Raw genomic sequence first — 24,336 nt, 5'->3', positions numbered from 1 at the left:
TCTCTCTATCATAATAACTCTGACTTAGGATTGGTATTTTCTTATTCTCTTGGGAGGTACACTATTTCTTTTAAAGCTGCCCAGGAATACTATTGTCATTGAATTATACTTCAGCTTTTCAGAGTAAGTCCTGGTTGCTATATATCATTTACCAACACAACATTGAACCACAGAAGATTTCTGCATTAAAATTTGAGACATTATTTTGTAATTATATTAGAGTTAGTGTTGTCTCTTACATGTTATTAATTTGTTATAAAAATGTCTCAATTTGATCTCATAAGAATAAATGGTTTGCTAATGCTGCTGCTCTAATTAAGCATAAAAACCAATTAAGAAAATGAATTGAAGAGTAACTGAGGTTCAACCTCCAAATAAACCAATAAAGCAACAAGCTTATTAAAATGTTGAATAAAATATTAGTTCTTTAATGGTGACTCTATCTTCAAATAAAATGTAGACTTGTTAAAATATTCATCTGAATTACTATTATAATTTATTTTAAGCAGCTTTAATTATTATTTTAAACTGGAGGCCCGGTGTATAAATTCATGCACAGGTGGGGTCTGGCTGGCCTGCTCCATTGGGGGCCCATCGGGTGGGGCCAGCCATGGGGTCTAATGCTGGAAGCTTTAGCTTTCCCCCAGCTGGATCTAATTATACTTTAAGGATGGCCAAAAGAAAACCCACAACAGAACTGTTTTGCATTTTGTGCCATGAGATGAAGTTGTTTATGTGTTGTTTGCAAATGTATATCAAGATGTATAATGGCCCTTTAATGATTTTTACATTCTTCCCAGGCTCTGCCCTCAGTTTCTCAATATGATCTTCATGTCTGTTTGTTTAAAAGTTTTTCTGGCCCTGACCGGTTTGGCTCAGTGGATAGAGCGTCGGCCTGCGATCTGAAGGGTCCCAGGTTCGATTCCGGTGAAGGGCATGTACTTTGGTTGCGGGCACATCCCCAGTGGGGGTTGTGCAGGAGGCAGCTGATCGATGTTTCTAACTCTCTTTCCCTCTCCCTTCCTCTCTCTGCAAAAATCAATAAAATATATTTAAAAAAATAATAAAAAAATAAAAGTTTTTCTGTTTTTGAAGGTGCTTACCCTCTGCTGTTGCTCCTGGCAGCCTGTGGGTCCTCTTTGCTGCCCCTTTTAAAAAGAGATTGAGGCTCACCAAATCTGCAAGGCACCGCAATTTCACAAAATCCCCACCCAGCCTCTCTATATTCCTCAGCAAAGTGCCACCATCCTGTTAGTGCTTAGGTCACCTTTACGGCTAACTTGGAAGGTCTCCTGGGACTGTGGGCCTTGGAGGGAGAATTCCACACATTGGCTGCAGTATTAGCAGAGCCCTCTGGAGACTCTGGTAGGGGACAGAAGAGGCTGATAAATATTTTCTTGTGCTTTCACTAAGTGTACATGCACCAGGGAGCCAGGCAGTGATTTAGGGGTGTTGGGGGCCAATCGGGGGCCAGGCCAGCTGGGGGGCTGGGGGTGGGGACGATTGAGGCCTGGATCAGGCTGGTTGGCTGCTGCAGTGTGTGTCATAGCCACCAGTTGTTCTAGCCATTCTGGTCATTCTGCCATAACGGTCACTGGGTTTTTATATATATACTAGAGGCCCGGTGCATGAAATTCGTGCACGGGGGCGGGTGTCCCTCAGCCCAGCCTGCACCCTCTCCAATCTGGGACCCCTCGAGGGATGTCCGACTGCCCGTTTAGGATCTGGCCTAAACGGGCAGTTGAACATCCCTCTCACAATCCAGGACTGCTGGCTCCCAACTGCTCGCCTGCCTGCCTTCCTGATTGCCCCTAACCGCTTCTGCCTGCCAGCCTGATGACCCCTAACCACTCCCCTGCCAGCCTGATTGATGCCTAACTGCTCCCCTGCCAGCCTGATTTCCCCTAACTGCCCTCCCCTGCAGGCCTGGTCACCCCCAACTGCCCTCCCCTGCAGGCCTGGTCCCCCCCAACTGCCCTTCCCTGCAGGCCCAGTTGCCCCCAAATTTCCTCCTCTGCTGGCCTGGTCACCCCTAACTGCCCTCCCTTGCAGGCTTGATCGCCCCCAACTGCCTTCCCCGGCTGGTTTGCCCTGAAGGGTGTCCCGGATCAGGGTGGGGGTTCCCTTGGGGCATGGGGTGGCCTGGGTGAGGGACCTGTGGTGGTTTGCAAGCCGGCCACGCCCTCCAGCAACCCAAGCGGAGGCCCTGGTATCTGGGATTTATTTATCTTCTGTAATTGAAACTTTGTAGCTTTGCTTCCTCCATCGCCAGGGGCAACCCAAGCTTCCTGCTCTCTCCAGCTCTGTGGCTGCCCCTGTTTTTATTGGGATTTACTTATCTTCTATAATTGAAATTTTGTAGCCTTGAGTGGAGGCCAGGGCTGGCCAGGGCAGGTGAGAAGCTTGGCTTCCTCCATCGCCGGGGGCAACCCAAGCTTCCTGCTCACTCTAGTTCTGTGGCCGCCGCCATCTTGGTTGGGTTAATTTGCATACTCGCTCTGATTGGCTGGTGGGTGTAGTGGAGTGATGGTCAATTTGCATGTTTCTCTTTTATTAGTATAGACTAGAGGCTCGGTGCATAAATTTGTGCATGGGTGGGGTCCCTCAGGCTGGTCGGCGATTGGGGATGGCTGACCAGAGGGAGAGACCATGGGAGGTTGGCCACCTGTGGGAGGTTGGCTGTGAGAGCACACTGACCACCAGGGGGCAGCTCCTGCGTTGAGCTTCTGACCCCTGGTGGTCAGTGCGCATCATAGCAACCAGTTGACTAGTCCTTCGGTTGTTCAGTTGCTTAAGCTTTTATATAGATAGATAGATATTTTATTGTAAAATATGTGCCAGGTTATTTGTTATAATTAAAATACTGTGAAAATATGCTTGAGTTTCATTGCTAATTTAGGTATAATTTTAATAAACTAAAGTTGCAGGTACTATTTAATAAAGTTATTGGAAACTCAATAATTTCTCTAATTTACCAGTTGTCAAAATAATACATTTATTTCTTAAAATTTGCTTCTTTTTTTAAAAAAATTGCTTTGTTTTTATCACTTCTCAGGAGGCAAACACTGGGCTGAGAGTTGAATGAAGAGAAGTAGACCTATGAAGATCTAAAAGTAGAACATTCTTGCTGGGAATGAGCACGTGAGTTGGAAATGTGTTGAACATTTTTGAAGCATTAAAACAGCTTAAATGTTAAGTAGACTTCATCAATACAATTTAACAAATGACTTCAGTTTACAATCAGAAAAAATAATTCTGGTGCCATGTTTACATTCTTTCTCAGTATAAAGTAGACTTTTTTATAGATACAATCCTTTTTCTACATATCTTTTCAAGTCAAACAAAATAACTTGGAAACAGATGTTACCCTTCATTTTAATAATATTTTTTGCAATATAATAGGTAATAAAGTAACCCTGCATCTTTTGAGAATCTACAATGTGTACCTCTTTTCCAATGAGCAAAACAGCAATTACATATGTTTGTTTGTTTGTTTTAAATCAACCAAGTAAATTTCAAGATCTAATTGGCTTTATGAAGCAATTGGTGACTTGGGCTGCATCCCATCCAGCAACTACAGAGTGCTCCTTGGGGTTGTGCTAAAAGATAAGGTCACTGATACACAACACAGTTAATCAATGACAATTTTTTAAGCAGCAAATGCATATACTTTCAGTGTATAACCTTTTGGTTGAAAAATTTGAGTCAAGGGTAGGCAAATAAATATTTTCAAGTTAAAATATCCATTTCTAATAAGAATCACTTCCTTGGAATGTACAGAGAACATTTGAATTCTATTCATCAATTCTTCCCTAAAAAATGTTCTGAATTGCTTATAGAATATCAATTTAAATACATTTTTAAAATCCCTGAATCTGTTCTGCAGTTTATTTCTAATGGTGGTATGAACTATAAAATTGCAGTTATCTTCAATTACTTTCATAAAAAAGAAATGACAAATGGTTGTGCTTTGGAGAGACCAAAGGGTTTAGGGTTTATAACACAATCTATCTGCTATAAGGCAATATTACTGATCTAGTCAACATATCAATATTTCTGACACGATGAGAGAAAATTAAAACATAGTCATTTCAATTTTTTAAGATATGTTGGTTTCTTGATTTATCGCGCTGATCTTCTCTGTGTCCATAGGATCAAGATGATGAAATAAAGCTTAGTGGCCAGGGTCTCCCCCTGTGGAAAAAGAACTAGTAGAAATTTGAGCAAAGAGGATTAAGCACAGGTTTCTACATAGGAGTAGGAAGGATGCATACATAGAGAAACATGAATTATATAGCTAGAAATAGTGTAGAACTATAAATTTTTACCTGAAGATTTAGATGATTTCTTGATCTCCTGGGACTCTCTAGGGTGCTTTTTATTGATGAGACAGAAATAAAAGTGGTAATTAACTTGTGCAACACTAAAAATGGTATATGAATGGGAGGAAGTGAGTGCCATGTATCATTTTGGATAATGATGAACTTTAATATATGACTTTGAGACACTGACTTATCAAGAATATCATGTTATTTCATAATAAATATCAAGTCTCCCTGCATTTCTCTATAGAACATATTTAATACCATATGATAAATCAGGGTAACTACAATGAGATTTCAGATCCTATTTTACATGATCATCTGAATTGCATTCATGCAATACTGCTGAATTTGTGGAGGTTACTTGTTTTATAAAGGGTGCATAATGTGATAACCAAAATTTTAGCACTTGCATTTTGAATATTTGAATTTTTGTTACAAACAGATGAGAAGAGGAATGCTAGATTAAATTTTAAAATCATTTCAAGTGATTTGTTCATAAATGTGAAATATTGAGATAGTGTATTATATAAAAAAGTAATAGCAATCACTTCATAACTAAAATACATTGTAAGAAACACCTTATAATTCCAGAAAATCCTGGCTTTCAAGAAAATCTAGTCTAAGAGAAATCTAAGGCTAATGAAATTCAGCTTTGTTGCAGATTAAATCGATTTACAGAAAAGTGATTGTTAATAAAGGGAAAAGGGATAAAGAAGGTTTTATATGGAGCTATGACACCATTGATCCAATAAATATAAAGGAAGACATTCCATGTAGAATCTAAAGAGATTTATCTTTCCTTTAGCATTACTAAGGATATTTAATAACCCACATGAAAGAATGATAATTGATAAGGTTTATGCAAATCAACATATATTATATACAGAAACATCATTTTTTTAATCCTCACATGAGGATATGTTTATTGATTTTACAGAGCGGAAGGGAGAGGGAGGAAGAGAAATATTGACTGGTTGCCTCTCATATATGCCCCACCCAGGAACCTAGGTATGTGCCTTGACAGGGAATCAAACCCACAGAGCCACAGAGGCCAGGGACACATTTCCTTTGAATACACCAACTTCATTGCTAAGCATTATATGTGAGCAATCATTTTTATCCATTTCTTTTTCTAATATTTTATTTCAAAATGAGTATTCATAAATATATAATTCAATTCATTCATAGTATACATTTTTCATGTTTGTTTATTAAAAATTAAAATATGTGTGTATGTAGCCATGTGCCACATATGACGTTTAGGTCATTGAGAGACTGCATATGACATTTAGGTCATTGAAAGACCATATAGTCTAGGTACAGAGTAGGTGCTATACCACCTAGGTTGTGTAACATCACTCTATGATGTTCAACAATGTCAAAATCACCTAACAATGCATCACTCAGAACATAATCCCTGTTGTTAAGTGGCACATGACTGAACATGTACATATATATTCTAGTAATGCTGTTAAATTTAGACAAGCAAGATAAAATCTTAAACCATATGTGTTTATTTGACTTCTGTGTTCATGTGTTTTGTCAGTCATAAGCATATACACTGAGTGGCCAGATTATTATGATCTCTGAACACATAATAATCTGGCCACTCAGGGTATATCCTATATAATAAAAGACTAATATGCAAATTGTCCCCTCGACCAGGAGTTCGACCAGCAGGCAGGCCAGCCAACCGCCCATGTCCCCTCCCCCTGGCCAGGCTGGCCGGACTCCACCCATGCATGAATTCATGCACCGGACCTCCAATATATATATATATATATATATATATATATATACACACACACACACACACACACACACACACACACACACACACACACACACTGAGTGGCCAGATTATTATGCATTCAGAGATCATAATAATCTGGCCACTCAGTATATATGTATACATTCACATTTATATCTCTGACATAGATTAAATTGACGTGAATTGTTTCTGCTTTCAGCTCATGGAAGTATAACTAGAATTCTATCTGTGCTGACAGTTTGTTCCACAGTCAAATTGGGCATCATGTCAAATGTCTTCTCATTTCAAATTGAGAGCCAATTTTCTGCTTTTTTCTAAGACAGAATGTATGCTAAACTCAATCTCAGCTTAGTTGCTTCAATGACCATTTTCTCTTTGCATGACACAATATTATTACGTAGGAAGATGTCTCATAGGATAAAAGATGGGAGATGATGCCCCAAGAAGATTTGATTTAAAAATATAAAGTGAATATAGAAGAGTGTAGGAAGTAATTTGGAGCTTGGAGTAGAGAAGAGCTTCAATTATCCTACAAAATAAGAAGAAAATGCATTTATGGGAAATGTAGGACTGAACTGAATTAAATATGTATAGGTAAATTTCACTTTAAAATTTTATCAAGAGTATAAGACACTGCAAAAGCAATAACAAACACATTGACATCTATTACACTTATTTGACTGAAATAAGTAGAAGTCAGACCTGGCCTAGCAGAGAAAGCTAGGATGTGAGAATCAGTCACTTGCAGTCTCATTTTTCTGACTCCTAGATATGAATTTGAACAATTCATTTTCAGTGGTGGTAGTAGTACTCATTGAACACTAAATAAATTCTATGGAAAGAATAGACATTTTACATGATCTCAAAGTCCTTTCACTGCTCATATTTTGAAATCAGTAAATAAAAGCATGCAACAGAGAGGGAGATAAATAAATGACTATGGATTTTATGAGTCATTAGAATTTTTTTTTTTCATTGAGCAATGTCAAAGAGCATATTTAAACAAACCTAGATGGTATAGCCTACTATACACGTAGGCTATATATGTAATTTTTAAACTAGGTACTCATACAAAGGACAGAGTAAGTATAATGCATTTCCTGGGGATTTGAATAAAAAAAGGAGCCATAGCTTCATTCAGCATCAGATATAAATATATTATGGAGTAAGACTCAAGAACCCAATGCATTTTTAAGACAAAGCTTATGATAGCAAAGAAACATTATCTTATGCTTCCAAGCTCCTGAAAGTTTCATTTTGGGAAGCAAGATGTTAACTTATGTGTTTATGATTTGTTTGTTGAAGGAAGAGTTTTTCATGTCAAAACTGTATTCTCTTTACTATTTCCTATTCTCATCACATTCAATATTCAACAAATATAAATACGAGTGTGCTAGTGTTTATAATACCCAGTTATTTATTTTTTCTGGGGTAGCAGGATAATACATTTCCAACTTCTTTAAAATCAACCAGTGCACGTGGCTAGTTCTAATTGATTTCTTTTTTTTTTTTCTAATGTAATATATGTATACACTAGAGGCCCAGTGCACAAAATTCATGCAGAGGAGGGGGATCCCTTAGCCCGGCCTTCACCCTTTCACAAACCGAGACCCCTTGAGGGACGTCTGACTGCTGGTTTAGGACCGATCCTGCATCAGGCCTAAACCGGCAGTTGGACATTCCTCTTGCAATCTAGGACCACTGGCTCCTAACCACTCACCTGCCTGCCTCATTGCCCCTAACCACTCTGCCTGCCTGATCGCCCCTAACCACCTCTGCCTGAGCCCCCACCACTGCGGTTTCATCCAGAAAGACATCTGGAATGATGTATGGAAGGTCGTTCGGCTGTCTGGTCTAATTAGCACATTATGCTTTTATTATTATAGATTTATGCATGGGTGGGGTCTAGCTGGCCCGCTGTGATCAAGGCCAATCAGGTGGGGCAGGCCAGGGGAGAAGGGAATGTGCGAGGTTGGCTGGCTGGCCCCACCCCAGATTGGTGTGTGTGGCCAGATTGGGGGCAGGGCCTTCCAGGGGGAGGGGTCCCGGGCAGTTGGCAGGCTGGCCCCACCCCCTGTTCCAACTCCCATCAAACTCCTGGTCAAGGGGACAATTGCATATTACCCTTTTATTATATACTGGAGTCCCGGTGCATGAAATTCATCCATAGGTAGGGTCCCTAGGCCTGGCCGGTGATCTGGGCCTATCGGAGTCTTCCTTCCCCTGGCTTCCAGCTGCTGGCCGCCGGCCGGGGCCTTCCTTCATTCCACGCCACCCCCTGGTGGTCAGCGCACATCATAGCAAGCAGTTGAACTCATGGTCTGCCAAACTCCCAAGGGGACAATTTGCATATTAGTCTTTTGTTATATAGGAGGATATACATATATATGTATGTATTTAATTCTTTATTGTTTAAAATATTACATATGTCTTCTTTTTCCCCTATTGACCTCTCCCCAGTATCCCATCCAACTAGTTCTGACTGATTTCAATCAAATATGAAATAAAGTGAAAATGCCACTTTTATCCTGATAACTACAAAAATATGCTTTACAATTAGAAAAGATCCCTATTCTTTACTTCAGGAATCGGGGAGAGTATGGCCTTCAGTTGGTACAGCTAAAAGTCGCTCAGGTCACATTAACCTGAGCATGAACACATTTGTAAGACCTATTGGATGAACAAGAAATATTTTAATTTTGTTATATTAAACTGCTAAGATTTGGGAGTTTCAGATAAGGCATTATAACATACAAATACATGCATTGCTAGGTTTTAGGCATGGTTCCATGTCCTTGGAATTCATTGAGGGCCAAAATGAGGTGACATTCCCTTCCCTGCTGGAGTTCATTGTAGAGAGGATCACAATATTTGTAGTAAATATATGGGAAATAAGAAAGAGATTGAGGGAGGAGAATGGGAAGGAAGGAGAGTCTAATTAACATAATGGTTATAGTAGGTAGAATAATGGCCCCCCAAGATGTCAAGTTCTAGTCACTGAGAACTATGAGTATGTTACCTTACCTGTCAAAGGGGACATTACAGATATTATTAGGTTAACAACCTTGAAATGGGAGTTTATCCTAGATTATCAAAGTGGGTTAAATGCAATAATGAAAGTCCTTATAAGAGAGAGTCAGGGGGTGCAGAGCCAGCTAAGAAGCTGTGAAGATGGGAGCACTGGTTGCAGTTATACAGAGACAAGAGCCAAAGATTGTGGTGACCTCTGGAAGTAAGAAGAGGCAAGGAGAGCAAGCATTTTAGGATTCAGAGGAATGTGGTCTTGCCAACCCATTTTAGACATCTGACCTCCTTCTAAACTATAAAATACATCTCTGTTGCTTTAATCCCCTAAGTTAGTGGTAATTTATAGCAACAATAGGAAAAGAGTAGAATTACCTAAAAAAGAAGTGTTATAAGACCAGGTAACCTCACCTCATGGATAAACTGAGGCTTTGCTTTCAATATAGGGTATTGGCATTGATTGACCTTGTAGTAAAGGTGAGAAAGGAATTGTATGTGTTGAAAGACATACTAGTAACTCTTTTTACTCCAACTCCATTTCCCTTTTCCATATGCAAAATTTTGTTTTGTTTTTTAATAATGAGACCAGGAATCTCAGTCTACTTTGTCCTTTTGCTATTTGTCACCACTCACTACTCATGCCTTGAGATTCTTCTCTCTTTTCCAATACCAATCAGAATATGTAGAAGGTGGTGTTTCCCCAAATTCTTCAAACCCATAACAGCTCCCAGAAATAATTAAAAGAAACACCCATTTAGAGGTTTTCACTTTTGAAAACCAGACAAAAGAGAAAACTAAAAATGTTAGAAATTGTTCAAATTGTATAGCCTGGATTGCAGGTCTATACTTAAGGGTTCTCCGTTGATATGGTAGTTGAAAGATAAATGAGACTTTTGCCATTGGTTTATGAATCTTTCACTCAAAACTGACCCTCTTCTTAAGAAATGAAATTGGGTCTAAAGATATTCACAAAATGGAAAATCAGTGCCTCCCAGGTTTATGGCCATTGATACTAATAGTCTGAGTGAGACTCCGTTTACCAGTCTTACATTTAGAAACAGAGTGATTTCCTCTCAGTATTTCCTCATAGAACGTCACTCCATTTTGATTATCAACCTTATTCCAATTACACATATCCATTTTAATCCAGTTAAACGTGTGTTTTCCAAATGTACAGCCCTCATCTATTTATTTTGGGAGAGAATCCTCCACCCGCCCTTCCCAAAAGAAAATATACATTGTGATATGTACCTGGGTCACAAGAATGATCCTTTATAGGCCTATCATTTAGGCACTTCCCTTATCCCTGCATATATTTCGCATAATGGCATTTTTAAAGGTTTTCTTGCTCTTAATTTTATTATTTTTTATTTTTAAAATATATTTTTATTAATTTCACAGAGGAAGGGAGAGAAAGAGATAGAAACATCAATGATGTGAGAGAATCATTGATTGGATACCTCCTGCATGCCCCACACTGGGGACAGAGCCCACAACCCGGGTATGTGTCATGACCAGGAATCGAACCACGACCATGCTGGCCAGGCACATAATGGTATTTGAAGGTTTGGGGATACAGATGTACCAAGATTAACAGTGATCATAGTTTTTCCTGGAAACATTCACAGCTTGTTTTGAAGAGGAAGTGGGGTGTTTTGGTTTTGTTTTTAAATTTATTAATGTTATAAGGTATGAAGTGCTTAGCTCCCAAAGACTGAATATCTGAATAATAGAAAAGTGAAATCTTGTAGCTTGTACCATCTTGAGAAACACTCAGCTTATAAATATGTAAACAAGATTCAACAACTGCAGCATTCTTCCAGCCTCACCAGATGTGCTTTCAAAAGGCTGTTTAGAGCCCTTCTTTTATGCTTTTCCCCTTTTTTATTTTCTTCTGCCTGAAATATCAGGTAATGGGCAAGTGATTACCTCACATGGTTTTCTTCTACCTATGAAATATGCATGAGATCTGTTCTAAGGTTTATGTTTGCCTAGAGGTTCAACAACTTTTGGGGGTCTTAGCCTCAATGGCTACATTAGACTTCCTGGAAAACAGATTTACATAAGAAATGGGAACTCAATTAAAATAATCCATATGTTTTATAAGAACTCTTTAAAAGGAAAGTGCTCTTCCTTCTTAAATGACATTAAAATAAAAATGAATTTTTAAATTTTAAGTGAAAACTGTTCTCCACTCAAGGAAGCATTTTTTTATTTGTTAACATATTTTAGGATTTTTAAAATTCTATATCTTTAAATTGCATGCATTTTTGTAATATTACTCTTACTCATGTTTATTCTAATCTTAAAAATTATTTGTGATTATTCCACACATTGATCTTTAATCTCAAGACATTAACAAAAAAGTGCATTATGTTTAAATGTGTGACAATCTTATATTCATGTAGAGTGTAATGTAATAAATTAAAATAATCAATAATATTCTGTTTAATTATAACATATTTAGTAAACAATACATCTTCTATGTCATATGCAAGGTATTTACTTTTGCAATAACCTTGAGAATGGAGATGTTATGGAAATCTTTTTGTATGCTAACGATTCTTTGTTTCAATTATTTATTCTATAGCATTTATTGAGTGCCTATTAAGTTACAGGCATTATTCTAGGTTCTTGAGATGCACATGTGTGTAAAAACTACACAAATTATCTACTAGAGATAATATTCTAGGAGGGGAGACAATCTATATACATAAACATACTTCTGAAATGTTTAAATGTTGTAATATATTAGAAGATAATGAATACCAGGAGAAAACAAGCAGAGTAGGCTACAGAGTGGGGCCTGGGAAGCAGTTACTATGAAGATTTCTAAGGCCATGTACATTATAGAAATGACTGGTACAAAAGTCTTAAGGTGATAATAATCTGGCATGTTTGTGGAAAAGCAAGTAGAGCATTGTGTGTAGAGTGAGATGACAATTGCTAGTAAGAAATGAAGTTGGAGAGAGAGAGTAATGGAGGTGATATGCACATAGGGCCTGTAGGCATTTTAAGGAATTTGACATGCCTTTTATTAAAATGGAAATCCAATGGAATTTTTGGAGCAGAATAATGATATGTCTGAGGTTTTGTTCATAGGATTACTCTGACAGTTCTCTTGTTGAAAGTAGATTATATTTGAGATTGTAATAATCAGGTTTGAGGAGATGATAGCTCACATCCAGTTGGTAAAACTGATGAAGTAAGAAGTAAGATTATGTTTATGTTTTGAAGGTAGGAATTTTTAATTGATTGAATATTATGTGAAAAAGGAGTTAAGAATGAATATAAGAGTTATGGTCTGAAAAAGTGTATGTATAGAAATACCATCAACTGATATGGCATAAACTTCAGCTGAAACAGATTTGAGAGGGAGGTCAGAAGGATAACTTTGTACATGTTCTGTTTGAAATGGCTTCTGAATATTTAAGTGAAAAGTCACAAAAGCAATTAGGTATCCCAGTCTAGAGTGTGGGTGATACATCTGAGCTAGAAATATAAATGTGGGAGATGATCAATGATGTTTAAAGTCATAAGAAAGTATACATTTTCCAAGGAAATTAGTGCAGCATTACAGATATATTTTAAAGAAACCAAATCACCATTTATGTTATTTTGTCCCCAGAGCTTACTACTATCCTAAAGATTTGATGATGGAAGATATACTGTTAAACAACTAAAAAGGTAGGGGAATGAGTGAGTCACACAAATATACTGTAATCTATATATATAAAAGCCTAAGCGACCATCTGACCATCTGACCGTCCAACTGGTAGCTATGATTCTCAATGACCACCAGAAGGCAGATGCTCAATGCAGGAGCTGCCAAGTGACAGCAACTTTGCAGAGTGCTCTCTTGCATCCGGGTCCCCTTGAGGGATGTCAGACTGCCAGTTTCTGTCCAATCCCCGCAGGCCAGGTCGAGGGACCCCACCTGACTGAGGGACCCAGCTCACTCTGCAGATGCCCTTTGAGCCCCAAGTTGGTTCTAGGGCGTGTCTGGCCCATCTCCCCGAGTCCCGCCCTGCTGTCCACCTTCTAATTAATTTACTTTCAATGTGCACAAATCCATGCACTGGGCCTCTAGTATACTATAGTTATAGGACAGAACCAAGGATCTACTTCAAGTTTGTAGACATGAATTTAATGTGTCATAAGTTAACACATACCCCAAAGTCTAGTAAGGAATTTGCATGTAAGAAGTCACCATTAAAGTTCTGATGAATAAATACAAAATGCTTGAAATTCTCTAAAATTTATGACAGTTAATTTGTATCATGGGGATGAAGTTTGTATGTTTGATATTCTATTTATTCTTTTTGTCCAAAGGCCAATTTTTGCACTGGTCATGTAGATAATAATAACTATTCTAGTTGCTGGGGAAACCATCTTGAGATCTGCATAAAAGAAGTCTATTAAGAAATATTTCTAGGGAAGCAGAATGGGTGAGTTGAATTGGGGTAGAAGAGATGAATTGGGATGTAGTTTCAATAAATGACTCAATTTATCTTAAAAGGAAAGTACCTTGAAATTTTCACAGTTGAGACACAGTTGGTGGAACTTTATACCCCTTTATCAGCCAGTTATTGAATATGGGCTCTCCAGGGAAAAGGTTTGACCAACATTTTTTAGCTTAGGGCAATTCTTGAAGAAGGACTAAGATGTCAGATAAAACATAATTTTAGGAGTTCTTAGAGAAATAATTTTCACTTATTTGATTCTTCACTTCCTTATAAATATCCAGAACACGTTTGTAGTATTAATACCTCTTGTTCCACAGTGATGACATTTAATAAAAATTTTTATTTTTTTTAAGACTAGAGTTTAAAGTAAAAAAAAAAAGAAATAGGGCCATTGAGGGAGACAAGGATTGTAGGACACTTACTTAGGTGTTCAGTAGTTGGAAACAATAATCCAAGCTTTTGTTTCTAGGTTCTCTCACTCCATTTATTAAAATTAAAAATTAACAAACAAATAACTAAAATAGTATCTAGTTGTGATCCATCAAGTTGATTTTATAACCCCAGATAAGTGGGTTTTAATCTACATTTGGAAAAAGATTGACTACAAACAAAACAAAACAAAAAACAACAACAAAACACACACAGAAAGGACACACCTATTCTTCATTGACTTCCTAAGAATTCAGGAAGTTTCCTGGACACAGGTCCTGTCCATTGCTAAAGTGACCACAAAATGTATCGTCGCCTTATGTTGCTAAAGAGATAAGAACTAGGGTTCAGGACTCCCAGAGAGGGAACTCTGTGAGTGTGCCATGCTCCAAATTAAAAGCCTGGAGTGTTGTATAAGTCAAATAAATAGCAATCATAAAGTGTGCTTTTAGCACAAAGATATAAAACTGCACCCATGGATCCCTAGCCTGTGTGACTCAGTTGTTTGAGTGAGCATTGTCCTGTGCACTGAAAAGTTGCCAGTTTGATTCTCATCAGGGCATGTACCCATGTTGTGGATTCCATCCCCTGTCAGAGTGTATGTGGGAGGCAACTGTTTCTCTCTCTCTCCCTCTCCTTTTCTCTCTATATAAAATCAATATAAATGTATTTTAAAAAACCTGCACCCATGGGACAAAATGGAATGTCCTGAAGCAAATCACACATATATAATCATTTGATTTATGATGACTATAAGAAAAAATGGTGTTTTGATAAAAGATAGTATTTTAAATAAATGTTACTTTGAAAAAATAATGAATATATCAGATGATGTATCATGGAATTGTACACTTGAAATCTATATAAGTTTATTAACCAATGTACCTCAATAAATTTAATTTACCAAGTTTAAAAAGATAAATAAAACAAACCTACATATACTCTACTATTTTTTCTGTGTGTGTGTGTGTGTGTGTGTGTGTGTGTTATTTGTTTTTTGCATTTCAAATTAACAACAATTTTCAGGTACATATTCATGGTCAATGAATATATTTTTTGAATGAATAGTGTTTTGTATGTCAAATTATAGGTAATTTTTTATTGAATTATATTTAATTGTATTCCATATATAGAAATAGGTCAACAAATTTGAGTAATGTTCATGCTGGGTTTTTTTTTTCCTATTTTAGTTCAATAATTATGCATTGACATGAAAAAAGGAAAAAGAGAGAAATCTACTTTTTTGTTAGCACTTGAGTACCACATTGCCAAAGATATTTCAACATAGTTTCTAATGTTTCAAAAAGAACTATTGACAGAACTTTCTGATTATGGTTCATTGGTTTGGACACATGATAAAATAAAAGTGGAACCAAATCAATCACTCAAACATTGACTTGTGAGGATCTTTACTTAAAAAAAAAAATGAATGAAAATACCTCCTTAGTATAATGAAAGGGTAAAAAAGCCTCCAAAATACAGAGTATATTATGATAAACTGTCCATAAACTAAAGTTAAATAACTAAGTTTATATCAGGGAATCAAGCTAATACAATCAGAGAGAAATGATCAGTTTACTTAAATATAAACACTTCACTCAATGTACATTTTCTGAATAAACTTTAGATGTAGCATCAGTTTCATAGAATAGATGAGTAAGCAAAGTTTGATCATAAAGTATTATAGTTCATGAATCCATGAAAATTTCATGAGCACCAAAGTGAGTTATCATTAAAATGTTTTCTGTTTTGAAGCCAGGGTCTCAGATCATTAAACAGCTACTTAGGTATAAACCTTGCAATTAAAAACATCAAAATTGATGTGCAGCTAGAGTACTTCGATTAGTAGTTGGATGTTAATCAGAATTTGTTTCATTGTTACTAAACTGAAAATGCTTGTGAGAAGATTTCAGTTTTCTTTCACAAACCATGAATAGTGACTTGAATTCTATAGAAAATAGAAATTAGAATATTCAATGGTTTTTGAAGAAAGGTAAATATTTAATAAAATCACTCTATTACATAATAACTTGTATTATTACAACAAAAAGCTGTGTTTACTTCTTTCTATTATATCAATCACTTTACTTATGAGTTAATGTCATGAAGATGCAAGGAAAAGATGACATTTGCAGATTTTAGCTTAAATGCTTTTTTCATTTAACATTTCAAACTGTTATATCTATGGATTGATTGATTGGTCAACTGACCTATCTATTCAGAGTTAAGAGTAAAAATGTATAAGTTTAAACCCAAGATTAAGGGTAAGTAACTTCATGTTTCTATATTTACCTCAAGTGAGTTGTGTTTGAAATATTATATCTATTTTTTCCTTTTTAAAAAATATTTTTATTGATTTCAGAGAGGGGAAAAGAGAGAGGGAGAGGGATAGAAACATATAAATGCTGAGATAGAACCATTGATTGGCTGCCTCCTGCATGGCCCTTACAGGGGATCAAGCCTGCAACGCAGGCATGTGCCTTGACCCCCTGGTCCATGGGTTGACACTCAACCATCTAACCACACCAGCCAGGCTATCTCTAATTTTAAAAAATTATTTAACTTCTAGTCAGATCTTAACTTCTTTTGGTAATTTATTCATAGCCTACACCCCCCCCCCCCAACATACACACACACACACACACACACACACACACACACACACACAAAAATCCCTCTAAGAAGGAAAATGAATATTAGCCAAGTATTAGGAGTTCAAGGTTATGTTGTGGAGGATTATTTTGTAATATTCAAAAATATAATATATTCCTACAGCTTATATTTTTATCCTCAGTCACTCTTCCAATATTAACGCACTATTATCACCAGTTCTCCCCTTCTTCAGTGTAATATAATTTGAAGTCAGTGTATTGGAAGCTAAAGCAATTCCTTTATGAGCAGACAGTATTCTCTTAATACCAAAAAAAAATTCATACAAAATTGCCATTCAGTAGATAACAAATGACTAAACATGGTAATTGTTTATTGTTCAACCTAATGATAAACATGAGTTTATCAGTTAAACTGATATCAGTTTAAAGATATTTTAGCTTTACTGAGTAATAATTTACAAAATTGTAATGCATTTGAAGTATACACATGATGATTTGATATACATTGCAAAAGGATCCTACTTATTGAGTTAATTAACATATCCATCACCTCACATAACCTCACATATTTACCTTTTTTTTTTTTTTTTTTTTTGGGTGAGAACATGTAGGTTCTATTCTCTAAACAAATTTTAATTACACCATATACTGTTATCAACTATAGTCACCATGTTATACAGCGGTGGGCAAAAGTAGGTTTGCAATTACATTATGATATTATTTTGCATTAATAAAGCTATTGTAATAATTATAACCTGCATGTCTTTTTCCATATGAACAATTGTAAACCTACTTTTGCTCACTTCAAAACATTAGATTATCAGACCTCATGCACTTTATAACTGAAAGTTTGTAACCTTTGACCAACCTCTTGTAATTTCTCTATCTCCTAGCTCCTGGCAACTACCATTTTACTCTGTTTCTATGAGCTTATCAGTTTAAAAGATATTTAAAAAACATGTGTTATGTGTCAAAAATTATGCTACATATTAATACCATATTAAAATTATCTGACAAGTATAGAATATGGTCCTATAAACAAAGTTATACTGTTAAACCTTATTTTTATTTTTAATTTTTTATAATCATGTATGTATTTAGATCTACATCAAAAGAGGAAGAGGAAAATTTATATTTGAATCAGAGGAGCCAGCAAGTGGGCCTCAGAGAAGAAGGAAAGCAATGTGCCTGTCTGGTGCAGCTTTTTAATTTTTTTTAAATTTTTATTTTTTTGAATCCTCACTGGAGGATATTTTTCCATTGATTTTTAGAGAGAGTGGAAGAGAAAGGAAAAGACAGAGAGAAGTATCCATGTGAGAGAAACACATCTAGTGGTTGCCTCGTGCATGTGCCCTGACCGGGGCCCAGGCTAGGGAGGATCCTGCAACTGAGGTACATGCCCTTGACTGGAATGTGCCCTTGACTGAAATCAAACCCAGAACTCTTCAGTCTGCAGGTGGATGTGCTATCTACTGAGCTAAACCAGCTAGGGCTCACATGAGATTCTTAACAGTCCACTCTGATAAACCCAGATATCGCTCACTAATGATTACTTCCTCTCTTTTATAAAAGAACTAGAGGCCCTGTGCATGAAATTCGTGCACGGGGGGTTGTGTCCCTCAGCCCAGCCAGCACCCTCTCCAATCTGGGACCCTGAGAGGGATGTCTGACTGCCTGTTTAGGCCTGATCCTACAATGATCGGGCCTAAACAGGCAGTTGGAAATCCCTCTCACAATCCAGGACTGCTGGCTCCCAACTGCTTGCCTGCCTGCCTTCCTGATTGCCCCTAACTGCTTCTGCCTGCCAGCCTGATCACCCCCTAACCACTCCCCTGTCAGCCTGATTGATGCCTAACTGCTCCCCTGCCAGCCTGTTTGCCCCTAACTGCCCTCCCCTGCAGGCCTGGACACCCCTAACTGCCCTCCCCTGCAGGCCTTTGTCCCCCCCAACTGCCCTTCCCTGCAGGCCCAATCACCCCCAACTTCCCTCCTCTGCCGGCCTGGTCACCTCTAACTGGCCTCCCCTGCAGGCTTGATTGCCCCCAACTGCCCTCCCTTGCAGGCCTGGTCCCTCCCAACTGCCCTCCCCTGCAGGCCATCTTGTGGTGGCCATCTTGTGTCCACATGGGGGCAGCCATCTTGTGTGTTGGGGTGATGGTCAATTTGCATATTACTCTTTTATTAGATAGGATATTTTGTTATTTTGTCTTTTTATTGGCTCTTTTATTTAAGCATTCAGAAAAGCCTCCTTAAACTTTATTTTTCATCTTTTATCTCTCTGCTTTCCATCACAGCTAAGGTGTTTTTGGATATTCTACATTAATTTTTACTTTCACATCTACAAAATATAACATTAAATATATACAGAAGTATATAAAACATATATGTAAGTTATAAACATATTGTAAAATAAACAATTGCAAATCCATATCATAACTCATAACATAGGACATACCAATATTTTCTATCTATCATGTGTTCCTTTCATGTCCTAAAGCTTGCCTCCCCTGCAGGTGTAATCTCTATTTAGAATCAGTGTTTATTAGTAACTTTTATTTAAAAATTAGTAGTTAAGAACATGTCTAATATTATATTGTTTAGTTTTTATTGCCTTGGGATTTGTTACAATTTTATTATGCTTCATGTAATATTATGGGTCTATTCTTTTTTCACTCAACGTTTTACTTCTAAAGTGATTCCATGTTGTTGTGGGTGATTGTAGTTTATTTGTATTTACTGATGTAGAACATTCTATTGGGTTAATATGCCAGAACTTATTTAATTGTTGATTTTTATCTTTCTTTACCTACTTTTTAAAACAAATAATGTAAATCTGGACATTCTTGTACATGTTTTCTGTTGGATAAATGCAAGAATTTCTCTGAGCTGCATACCTAGGAACAGAACTAATGTGTCATAGTTGAACCTTTAACTTTATCATATGATTTCACTTTATGAGCCAAAGTGGTTATTAAAATGTACCCTCCCCACCAGCAAGATGTATAAAATGACAAATGAACATTATCCTTAAGAACATGAACCTTCGAGCCAGACTTTCTGGAGTTTGTTTTTCTTTGAATTAAAGTACACAATCAAAGTACACTTAGAAAAATGTACGAATTTTAAGTGTACAGCTTCATGAAGTTCATAAATTGAACTATCTTTGTAAACAGCAGATTAAGGACTCAAACATTACTAGAATCTGTGGGGCTCCCCTTGTGATCTTTTCCAGTATTACCTCTCATGTCAACAGAGTAAATGTTATCTCTACTTTTAAACTCATAGATTAGTTTTGCCTGTTTGTAAATTTTATGCCACATCATAACTTATACTCATTTGTTCCTGGATTTTATTTCAATTTATGTGTTGAATATAATAGTGGTCCATTTTTTCTCATAGACAATTTAGAATGTAGAACATTCTATTGGGTTAATATGCCATTATAATAATATATCATTGTGTAGATACATCATCAATTATTTATCTGTTCTATTGCTCATTGGCAACTGGATAGTTTTCAATTTGGATTCATTTCTAATGCTACTATACCATTCCCTCCTCCCCATTTTTAGCATGTTTTCCTCCAGGTACATTTATTACATTTCTCTGGGTTCTTTGCTCTTGGATTTGATGGCCACCTTGTTCACTACTCTCAGTTGGGGAATCTTCATGTCGAAGAAAAAATTCACTTCTTCCCTCCATGGCCCCACTTCTGAAGATGCTCATATATCATATGATCAAAGGATATGAGGCGCTCATTTCCCTTCATATACATCTGTTTTTGGTGAACATATATGCATTTCTGTTGGGTTCTAAAGAAGTGGAACTGCTGATTTTAATGTGTCAAACTTAGTAGATACTACCCAACAGTTTTCCCAAACAGTGTACTAATTTTCACTCTCTAGCAGCAGTAAATGAGACATGCAGTTACTCCACATCCACATCACAACCTGTTTTATTTCTGCTTTAGTTTTTTGTGTGTTTTTTAGTAAAATTTATTTTAACAGCAAAAAAAAGTTCATCCATATCTACCATACTCCAACCCCAACTCTTGCAACCACCAATCTATTTTCTAAGTCTGTGAGGTTGTTTTTGTTGTTTTGTTTAGTTTTGTTTTAGATTTCACATATAAGCAAGATCATAAGGTATTTGTCTTACTCTGTCTGACATTTCACTTCGCATAATTCCCTCAAGGTCCATCCATCCATGCTGTTGTAAATGACAAAATTTCATTATTTTTTATGGCTGAATAATCTATCTATCTATATCTATCTATCTATCTATCTATCTATCTATCTATCTATCTATCTATCTATCTGTAGTTTCTTTACTTATTCACCTGTGGACATTTAGGCTGTTTCCACATCTTGACTATCTATAATAATAAAAGCATAATATGCTAATTAGACCAGATGTCCTTCCGGATGAAGCTGGGGCCAGAGGGAAGCCTGGATCCTGAGTGCCAGAGGGAAGCCAGCGCTGGTAGCCAGGGGAAGGAAGGCCTACTCTTGCACGAATTTCATGCATTGGGCCTCTAGTTATAAATAGTGATGCAATAAACTTGGGGTGCATATATATTTTAAAATTAGTGTTTTTGTTCTCTTCAGAAGTAGAATTGCTGGATCATATGGTAGTTCTATTTTCATTTTTTTTTTCCTGTATAATGTTTTATTTCATTTGGTCCAATGCATGGGAGAGGGCTTCAGGGTGGTTAAAAGAATGACTAGTAGTTTGAGGGAGAGGCTCAGGCAAAAGCCAGACACCAGGTGGATGCAGAGGAGCCCCTCAAAAGCCTCTAGGCTCCAAAGGCTCCTAGTCATGGTTGAGGGTGAGCCTTTCAAAGAGATAATCACCCAGCCCAGCCTGGGGGCAGGCCAGTCCGCAGAGGTTAGTCAGGTGTAGCCCATCTTTTTGATGAGTTTCACCTGTTCACCCGGAAATGGTTCCCCAGGAAGTGGTTCTCCATAGAGATGAGGATCCACGTGGGCAGAACCCAGGGCCTGCAGCTCCAAAAGGGCCTGGTTCAGGTTCCTTTCTAAGGCCTCGGAGGTTACCATGGCACACTGAGTTTTGCCTACTCATCTTCGGAGGCTTTAGCATGTTCTGGAAGAGAATGTGGCCACCATGTTGGTTTTGCATCTTTAAGAGACGCTCAGCACCCTCACTCTTCTTCTCTGCTAACTTGAGGAAGAAGTGGCCCAAGTCCTCTAGAGCTACATCATCCAAGTGGAAATAGAAGCCCAGAGAGAGGTAGGTATAGGAGACCCCCAGAGGTAGGTTGGCCAGGTGGTTGACCCCAGCCTCCACCTTGGGTGGAATAATTCTGAGGAATTTGGGAGCTCATGGTTGCTGGGCAATAAGGAGTTAAGGTAGAAAAAAACAGTGTGTTTGCTAGTCTTGGAGTTGGTTCCAAAGATGATGACTGGATAAGACCCTGGATAGTGGCCAGAGGCGGGAAGAAGGGGAGACCCTGGGTCTGTTTCATCCAAACACTGTTGAAGCCAGAGACCGATCCAGGACCTCCAAGGGCAATATCCATTTTTAATTTTTTGAGGAACACCCATTTTTTTCCAAAGGGTTTGCACCAATTTACATTCCCACCAAGAGCACACAAGGGTTCCCTTTCTTCACATCCTCACCAACACTTGATAACAGCCACTCTAACAGGTGTGAAGTGATATCTCATTGTGGGTTTGATTTACATTTCCCTGATAATTAATGATGTTGAGCATCTTTTTTATGTACCTGTTAGCCATCTGTATGTCTTCTTTTTTCTACTTTGTTTTGTTTTAGTTGTTTTGTTCCCACTTAACCATTCTGGGAGTATGTTTTGGCATTCCAGTGCAGTTTTATTTTGCTTTTGACTGATGACTGTGAAAGTGGAGTCTTTCCAGATGTTTATAAGCCATTTGGATTTCCTTTTTGTATGAAGTATTTGTTCAACTCTTTTGTCCATGTTTGTTTGTTAGTTTGTTTGTTTAAGATTTTCTAGTATTTTTCTTAGCAGTTTTGTTTTTTTTAATTCTGGATGCAAGGACTTTGCTTAGCTATTTGTTTTACATATTAAGTCCCACTCTGTGGCTTCTCTTTTCAATCCCTTTATGTTTCTTTTGAGGAGGTTTGTTATAATACAAATTATCAAGTATTTCTTTTATATTACTGCTTGAGAGTCTTATTTTTAAAAGCACTGGAATGTTTTGAGTATATTGTTGTTTTCCTATATTTTGTTTCAAAACTTTTTTTATTTTTTTATTTATACCTCTAATCCATCAGGAATTTATTTATTATATATCATGAAGTTGAGGACCAGGATCTCTGGTTTAAATCTCAGATCCAATAATTTTGGGGTGTAAACAGGATGAGTTATTCAACATATTTGTCCCTCAGTTTCTTCATCCGTAAAGTTGGGATAATACTATTATCTAACATTAGTTAGCCAGCTGTTGGTATTGTTGTCAACAGATAACCCTCAGCTGTCAGCCTGCTCAGGAGGACTCCAATATAGAGAGCTGCTTCACCCAGTCCACTTCCCTAGGGTGTCTGGCATCCACTGGCTGAACAACTCAGGGAAATAATGGCCCAAGTCTCTTTCACCTCAACTGAGTTCTCCAGGTCATTCTATCTTGAGAACTCTCCATATGGTAGGGTAAGGGGTCTCCTGAGACTACAACACAGTTTTTGATTTCTCCTTCTGCTCAATCTGACTTCCTTTTTGTCCACAGCTATTCTTCACAGGGATAATCATTAATAAAACTCCTCCATGTTAATATCCATCTCAAAGTCAGGGTACTTGTGGATGAACCCAACTGCCACACTACCTTATGGGGATTTTATTTGTGAGGATCAAGTAAATTAATGTATGTAAAACACTGGAACATTACTAATTACCATTCACTTTAATCAAAGAAAGACCAGGGAAGGTTCTTGGAAGAACATAACCTCCACATTAAGACATGAATGCTGAGCAACTCGTAGCAAGATTAAGGTGGTAGAAGGTAAGAGAAATAATGTTTCAGGCATTGGAAATAGCACATGCAAAAACTCTAAAAGAAGTAGAAACTGACAGGTGTTCAGTATGGCCCGAGTATATGATGGGAGGAGATATATTATTCAGAACAAGGCTGTACAGGTAAGCAGGAATTAGCTCCTGTAGTCTCATCGAATGCCTAGAGACTTATATATTTTTATTAAAAACATGTAAATGGCCTTAAAAAGCCATTATAAAGACTTCATAAAGATCAGTGTTGACTATTTACAAGATTTTTCTAGCTCCAAAGAAGTGTATAAATTAGCAGATATTAGAAAATTATAGCATTTGTCTGGTTTGGTAATGCGTCTCTAGCCCAGTGGTTCCCAACTTTTTTTTGGCCATGCCCCACCTAAGCATCTCTAAAATCCTGATACCCCCCCATGACATATAATTATTATTCAAAAAGTGAACTCCTATTCATGTAGAGGAAGCCTAAAAGGCCATTAACTTGCTCTAAACAAGCTTCCAAAGAACATGGCATCATTGAAAGAGAAAAATAAAAGAACAAAAGGACAGTTGAAGTACTGAGGAAGAAATCACTAAGAAATTGTTAGAAAAATAATAATAACATGAAGTGATATAAAAATAGCAAATAAAGTTTCAAAACATATAATAGAGAACTGAAATGCATAAATATGTCACAATATATATTTATAGACTGTATATGAGGCCCCTAGAA

General features: G+C 37.2%; 1 pseudogene across 1 annotated transcript in view; it reads right to left on the bottom strand.

The window, feature by feature from the left end:
- The window catches only part of LOC308241310 (NXPE family member 3-like), a 59,127-nt pseudogene extending 37,443 nt beyond the window's left edge, over positions 1-21,684 (bottom strand). The window contains exon 1 of the transcript in view: positions 21,561-21,684. The product of the transcript in view is annotated as an NXPE family member 3-like (transcript). The remainder of the gene's footprint in view (positions 1-21,560) is intronic.
- Positions 21,685-24,336: the final 2,652 nt, after the last annotated feature.

This window comes from Plecotus auritus (genome assembly GCF_963455305.1).
Source record: "Plecotus auritus genome assembly, chromosome: 2".
Classification (NCBI taxonomy): domain Eukaryota; kingdom Metazoa; phylum Chordata; class Mammalia; order Chiroptera; family Vespertilionidae; genus Plecotus; species Plecotus auritus.
Note: the sequence above shows the minus strand (reverse complement) of the source record. Positions and strands in the feature narration are given on the sequence as shown.